Source organism: Myotis lucifugus, unplaced genomic scaffold (assembly GCF_000147115.1).
Source record: "Myotis lucifugus unplaced genomic scaffold, Myoluc2.0 scaffold_929, whole genome shotgun sequence".
In the NCBI taxonomy this organism is placed as follows: Eukaryota; Metazoa; Chordata; class Mammalia; order Chiroptera; family Vespertilionidae; genus Myotis; species Myotis lucifugus.
In genome coordinates, this window is record NW_005871977.1 from 27,015 (window position 1) to 35,015 (window position 8,001).

Sequence of the window (8,001 nt, forward strand, 5' to 3'; positions counted from 1 at the left end):
AAGCGCAGTGGTGGTGGCGGGAGCCTCTTCCGCCTCCGAGGCAGCACTAAGGATCAGCGAGTCCTGCTTCTGGCTGAGCGGGAGCGGCCCTAACATGGCAGTCAGACATCCCCTGAGGGGTCCTGGACTGTAAGAGGGCACAGGCTGGGCTGAGAGACCCCCCACCCACCAGGGGACGAATGTCGTGCACCGGGACTCTAGTATTTCAATAAAAGCCACTTTTTACAGAAAGAAAAAAACCACACAGCAGGCTAGCGTTAGCTCTCCTTGGAAAAGCCTGCTTTCGAGGGTTTGGCTCTGGGAGCTTAGGATTCGATTCGGAAGGATTCCCAGCCCAGTGGCTGCTAAGGTGGTCTCTGCACCTGAACTAGCAGCAGCGTGGCTTCTCCAGACCCCTGCTTCCTCCCGCAAGCCTGGCACTCGGCTCTGTCCTAGGCGGAGGTGACTGTGTGCCACCACGGAACGCTCCCGCCTCTGTTGAGGACATTATCTGTGCCATCGCAATGCCTCGCTGGAGGAGTGAGTGTGTCCCGAGTGACTCCACTGGGAGAAAACTACTGGGAGCTGGTGCCTGGTTCCCACCAGACCTCCGCCCATGACCCTTCTCCGTCTGCAGACTCTGCTTTAGGTCCCTTCTCGGGAACACAGCGTGACAATGAGTCAACAATACGCTGAGTGCTCCGACTCCCACACAGGCACTGAAAGGAGGGCCAGGGGTCTAGGGACCCCGACGCAGAGGGCTACACAGTCAGTAAGAGCTACCTTGTTCCCGTCAGGCTGGCAAAACTTAAAGAAAGACTGCAAGAGGGGGTAAACGGACATATATTGTTGACTAATAAAAAAATGTGACTATACTATATACCCTGTGGCTATAGTGTACTATCTGCCTGGCAACAACTAATCCTATCTAATAAAAGAGAAACATGGTAATTAGCCGTACCTCCGCTACCCTTCCCATTGGCTAATCAGGGTGATATGCAAATTAACTGTCAGCCAAGATGGCGGCTGGCAGCCAGGCAGCTTGAAGCGAACAGGAGGCTTGCTTGCTTCAGTGACGGAGGAAGCCAACGTTCCCCGCCTGCCGCTGCTGGCCTCTGAGCTTGCAGTTTGAAACACTATTACAAATATAGAAGCTAAACAAAACCCCAGAAACCTGCTTTCAGCCAGCCGGGATCTCAGAGCTGGAGTTGAAACAGTGTTTCGATTATAGAACCCAAAAAATCAGATACCTGCTTTCAGCAGCCGAGGCCTCAGAGCTGGAGCCAAGCCTCAGAGCTAAAGCTGGCCCAGAATAAAAAAAAAAAAAAAAAAAAAAAAAAAGGAACGGTTGGGAGCTTCAGTCGCCCACCAGCCTGAAAACGGCCCTCAACCCAGACTGGCCAGGCACCCCAGTGGGGACCCCCACCCTGAAGGGGGTGTGACCAGCTGCAAACAGCCATCAGCCACTCACCCAGGTTGGCCAGGCACCCAAGTGGGACCCCCACCCTGATCCAGGACATCCTTCAGAGCAAACCAGCCGGCCCCCACCTGTGCACCAGGCCTCTATCCTATATAGTAAAAGGGTAATATGCCTCCCGGCACCGGGATCAGCGTGACGGGGGCAGCGCCCAAACCCACTGATCGCCCTGCAGCTCTGTGTGTGACAGGGGGCGGGGCCACAACCTCCCTATCCACCTTGCTCTGTTCGTGACAGGGGCAGGCGCCCCAACCCCCTGATCAGCCTTGCCCTGTGCCTGATAGGGGGGAGCTCCCCAACCCCCTGATCACCCTGCAGCTCTGTGTGTGACAGGGTGCGGCGCCCCAACCCCTGATTGGCCCTGCTCTGTGCGTGACAGGGGGTGGCGCCGCAACCTCCCCATCGACCCTGCCTTGAGTGTGACAGGAGGCAGTACCCCAACCCCCCAATCAGCCCTACCCTGAGTGTGACTGAGGGTGGCATCGCAACCTCCCGATCCGCCCTGCTCTGTGCATGACAGGGGGCGGTGCCCCAACTCCCCAATCAGCCCTGCTCTGAGCCAAACCAGGGGCTGCACCTAGGGATTGGGCCTGCCCTCTGCCACCCGGGAGCAGGCCTAAGCCAGCAGGTCGTTATCTCCTGAGGGGTCCCAGACTGCGAGAGGGCACAGTCCGGGCTGAGGGACCCCCCTTCCCCGAATGCACAAATGTTTGTGCACCGGGCCTCTAGTAAAATATAAAACAAGGCCCGGATGGTGTGGCTCAGTGGTGGAGCATCAACCTATAAACCAGGAGGTCACGGTTCAATTCCTGATCAGGGCACATGCCCGGGTTGTGGGCTCAATCCCCAATGTGAGGCGTGCAGGAGGCAGCTGATCAGTGATTCTCTCGCATCACTGATGTTTCTATCTCTCTCTCCCTTCCTCTCTGAAATCAATAAAAATATATATAAATATATATATTTATTTATATATACACACACACACACACACACATATATATATATATATATATATATATACATATATAAAACAAGCACACTTCAATATTTAATAAAAAACAATATTGACAATATATGCTCCAAACATAAAAGTACTTCATTGAGATATATTAGGTAGGTGTAGTGACTAAGGAAAGAACAAAATCAACATCCATAAATAGGGACTTAATATAACTGTTTTTAGTGACAAGGGAAAAATGAAGAAATGTAACATGATCTCACTTTGATAATATGTGGGGAAGTATATATGCTTTCTATGAGCAGGGAGCAGTGTGTGTGCATCTGAGATGGGGGTGGACAGCCGAGCTAGAGGATAAACATGAAAAACACGTGCATGAAGAAAAACTATAGCATGTATATTCATCACATGTATGCATCACATGAGTTAGGAGTGTATGCATACGCAAATATACAATTAAAACAAAAATGATACATGTGGAAAAAATTATAGTAAGGAAGATATTAATTGAAAAATAGATGCCCTTTGATATACAAAACTGTTGTCACTACATATGGAGGAATTGGAGAAGACTGTGTTAGAAAATTTCTAAAACAAAAATAAAAAATAAGAGTACGTAAGAATAAGGAAATACTCTACCATCACCAACAAAAACAGGGAACTTTAAGTAACTTTCAAGGTCCTGCACTTTTTGCTCTGTCTTTGTGATAACAGGACTGTGCTGTGACCTCCCCCACATGCTCATTTCCACAAGTGACTTGAGATGAGCCTGCATGTGCACCCTGAATATGGGACACGAGCACCAAGGACAACCTCTGAGACAAGGCTCCAAAGAGAGGGGGCCGCGAGGGCACCCCGCGCATGGCTCTGTGGACGCAGCCCCAGCCTGGGCCCCGGCCTGGCCTCCCCTCTTCCCCTTCTCAGCTCTGACTTCACCCTCAATTGCTCAGAACCAACATCTTGGCATCGCCTCTTTCTCCTCTTTCTTACTGAGTGACAACGGGAAATCAAGTGACACCTCCATCACCACGCCCTCTGCAATCAGTGTTCCCACCTAAGATCGAGGCACGAAGGGTCCAGGACAAGTCCCCGTGCGGCAGCGGAGTCGAGGCCAGGACTAGCCTGAGGAGGTGGTGCTCTCAGGCTGCAGACAGGACCCAGCAGGAGGGCACCCCTCAAGGATCACATGGCCTGCTCACCTGGAAACGGGCGGGGCCCGAGGAGAGGGCAAGAGTGGGTCATGCAGGCTGAGCAGCTGAGAAGCCGGAGTGTGAAGTGTCTGGCGGGTCCCTGATGGGCCCTGACAAGCAGGGGATCCACGCTCTGACTCAGGATCCCCAGCTGTTTACTCCACCCGAGAGGCTCCAGCAACACAGCACAGCTCTCAACCACGGAATCATTAAAGGCACCGCAGCTGCTGCCGTCACAATCTCTATGAAAGGCTCACAGAGGTCTTGTAAGACTCATAAACCATGGGTAAGAGACCTAATGAATACCCAAAACATAGCAGGCATTCAGCAAATGCAAGCATTATAATGACAGCAGCAACACAGTCTTTGATGTGATTTTTAACAACATAAACAAACATCTGAGTAAAGGAAAAGCTGTACTACATGGTATTTTATATCCCACATTGCCATCTTTCTCCATTTCCTGAAGCTGCTGTGTCACTCTTGACCATGGCCTTTATCCAGATTTAGGGGGGTCAGATGAACTGTATAATAAAGTATCAATTTTTAAATTTTAAAATTTGTTGATAAGTCATTCTTAGTAGAAAAGAAGCAATTTCATTTATAGAGCTGTATATTACCCTATGAAAACTTAACATGCAAAAAATTCTAATTTATAAAAAACAGGGAATGTTTCATTTCAAGTGGAATCACCACCACATTGTTTCAAACTTTCATTTGCAAACTGGACTGGAGAAGGAGAACTGAATTACAACAGAAGGCAACACATCAGAAATACCCGGGCAGCTACTCAAATCATCATGTAAGCAACGGGGAAGATTTAATTTAGAAAAATTCAACCTATGTGGTCCTCTCATCTGCAGCAGTGGATGCCTGAAACCATGGATGGTACCAAACCCTACACACACACACACACACACACACACACACACACACACACATACACACACATACACACACATACATATACATACATATATATATATATACACACACACACATACTGTGTTTTTTCCTATACACACATACCTAGGATAAAATTTTATTTATAAATTGGGCACAGTAAGAGACAACTAATAAAATAGAAAAACTATATGTTCAGTTGGTGTTGCTCAGTGGTTGAGCATCGACCCATGAACCTGGAGTTCAATTCCCAGTCAGGGCACAGGCCCGGGTTGGGGCCTCGATCCTCAGAGGGGGGCAGTAAAAGGCAGCTGATCAATGATTCTCTCACATCATTGATGTTTCTATCTCTCTCTCCCCCTCGCCCTTCCTTTCTGAAATCAATAAAAATGTATTTTTTATTTTAAATCTATTGTTGAGAGTATTACAGAAGTCCCTCTTTTCCGCCCATTAGCCCCCTCTGCCCAGTTCCTGCCCTGCCCCAGGCCATCACCACCCTATTACATGTGTCCTTAGGTAATGCATGTATTCATATAAGGTCTTTAGTTAATCTTTTCCCACCTCTCCTCCCCGTCCACCCACCTTCCCTCTGATATTCATCATTCTGTTCCATGTTTCTATGCCTCTGATTCTATTTTATTCTTCAGTTTATTTTGCTCATTAGATTTCTTATTCATTTATTTTGATTTTTAGATTCAATTGTTGATAGATATGTATTTATTGCCATTTTATTGTTCATATTTTGTCCTCCTCCTCCTCCTCTTCTTAAAGAATACCCTTCAACATTTCACGTAGTACTGGTGTGGTGGTGGTGAACTCCTTTAGCTTTTTCTTGTCTGTGAAGCTCTTTATCTGACCTTCAATTCTACATGATAGCTTTGCTGGGTAGAGTAATCTCGGTGGCAGGTCCTTGCTATTCATCACTTTGAGTATGTCTTGCCACTCCCTTCTGGCCTGCAAAGTTTCTGTTGAGAAATCAGCTGACACTCATATGGGCACTCCCTTATAGGTAACTAACTGCTTTTCTCTTGCTGCTTTTAAGATTCTATCTTTAACCCTGGGCATTTTAATAATGACTAGGGGCCCAGTGCACGAATCCGTGCACCTTGAAAGGAACTGTGGGCTGTGAGGCTGTGGTAGGCAAAAGGGTGGGTCTCGGCCCATCCTCCACACCCCCGCCCAGCCCCTCCGGCCAAGGCCCCCAGTCCCCTGTCTGCCCGCAGCCCCACTCCTGCCGTTACCGCTCCCACGTGCTGACAGTGTGGAGCAATTGGGGCTGGCGCCTTCACTGAGTGCCAGCGTGCCCCGATTGCCCCTCAGGAGCAGGGGGAGGTGGAGAAGCACTCAGGGGCGATTGGGGTCAGCAGCCGCCGCTTGCACCCACAGATGGCGCAGAGTGATCGGGACCGGTTCCCGGTGCTGGCAGCAGGTGCGAGCGGTGACTGCCAGTCCTGATCATCCCTCAGGAGCAGGAGGAGGTGGAGAGCCCTGAGGGGCTGTCAGGGCCGGCAGCTGCTGCTCGTACCTGCTGACGGTGCTGAGCGATGGGGGCCAGGGCCGGGCGTCAGCAGTGGGTGCGAGCGGCGGCTCCAACACTGGCAGCAGGTGCAAACAGGGCCGGCACCCGCAGCAGGTGCGAACACCGGGCAGGACCACGGTGCACAGGAGCAAAGAATTTTCAGTAACCACCAGAGGCTTGCCCCGATGACAGCAACCGGTGCCCTGCCTTGGTTTGGCACCCCACCTTGGTCTGGCGCCCCCGCTCACCTGCTCCACGCTCCACCATCCCGCCGCAGCCGACGTAATAGCGACCAGTTGTTCAGATGTTCCGCCATTCAGTCTATTTACATATTAGCCTTTTATCATATAGGATATGTCTGGTGTGGGCCTCTTTGGGTTTCTCTTGTTTGGGACTCTGCTTCTTGGACTTATAAGTCTATTTCTTTCACCAGGTAAGGGAAGTTTTCTGTCATTATTTCTTCAAATAGGTTTTCAACATGTTGCTCTCTCCCTTCTCCTTCTTGCACCCCCATGATGCGAATGCTGGTACACTCAAAGTTGTCCCAGAGACTCCTTACACTATCTTCATATTTTTGGATTCCTTTTCTTTTTACTCTTCTCCTTGGGTGTTTTTTACTTCCTCACATTCCAAATCTTTGATTTGATTCTCAGAATCCTCTACTCTACTGCTGAATCCCTGTAAATTGTTCTTTGTTAGTGTATGCTTCATTTCTGACTTTTTTTTTTAATGTCTTTGACATTCTCACTAAAATACCTGGAAGTCTCACTAAGTCCCTTGAAGATCTCATTAAGAACCTTGAATAACCTTATAACCATGATTTTGAACTCTGTATCCCGTAGTTTACTTGCTTCCATTTCTTTCATTTGTGACATGTTTCTTTGTCTCTGCATTTTGGCTGCTTCCCTGTGTTTGTTTCCATGTATTAGATAGAGCTGTATGTCTCCTAGAATTGGTAGGTGTCCTGTAGGGCCCAGTGGCTCAGTCTCCCCAGTCACCTGAGCTGGGCACTCTAGGTGCGCCTGTGTGGGCTGTATGCAGTCTTGTTGTAGCTGAGCCTTGACTGGCATCACTGGGAGGAATTGGTGTCACTGGGAGGGATTGGCCCCCAGGCTAATTGGCTGTGAGAACCAGCTGCATCTACAGTGGAAGAGCTGCTGTCCTATAGAGCAGGACTTGCTCACTGAATCTGCTCCTTGAGTGTGTCGCTTGTAAATGCGTAGAATTGTAATCTGGTATGGTCTGAAGCTGCCCACTGGGTGCACTGGCTCTGGGGCCTCTTGGGAGGTGCAAAGTCAGCCACTGCCTGGGGCCACCCAGCAGGAGCTACAGAGAGATCTGCAGATGGCTGCTACTTGTGTTGGGCTAGGACAGGGGTGGGCAAACTTTTTGACTCAAGGGCCACAATGGGTTCTTAAACTGGACCGGAGGGCTGGAACAAAAGCATGGATGGAGTGTTTGTGTGAACTAATAAAATTCAAAGTAAACATCATTACATAAAAGGGTACGGTCTTTTTTTTTTTTTTTTTTTTTAGTTTTATTCATTTCAAACGGGCCGGATCCGGCCCGCGGGCCGTAGTTTGCCCAGGGCTGGGCTAGGAACTACCCAGGCAGGGCCCAGCTGTGAAGCAAGACAGGCTGGTGCTAGTGCTGGGTCGTTAGCCTTTTACTGATAGGTCTGGGGCATACTGACTCCAGCTGCTGCTTGTTTAAGAGATTTTAGCAAAGTCTGAAACCTGAGCCAGGACTGGCCATTCATGTGGAAAAGCAGCTGCAAACAGCTTGGGTGGGACTGCAAATTGGATGAGGCAGGGATCTTAGGGAATCATAAGAATGGAGCGAACAGTATGGGCCACGCTGATGGAAACTTCAGATATGGCTTACCAGTCAGCTTCTGTGATGCGTGATGTCTCAGCACCAGGAACAATGACTCCTGCAAGCACGCTCTCTGGAGAAAGCTCTCCAGCATTTCTTG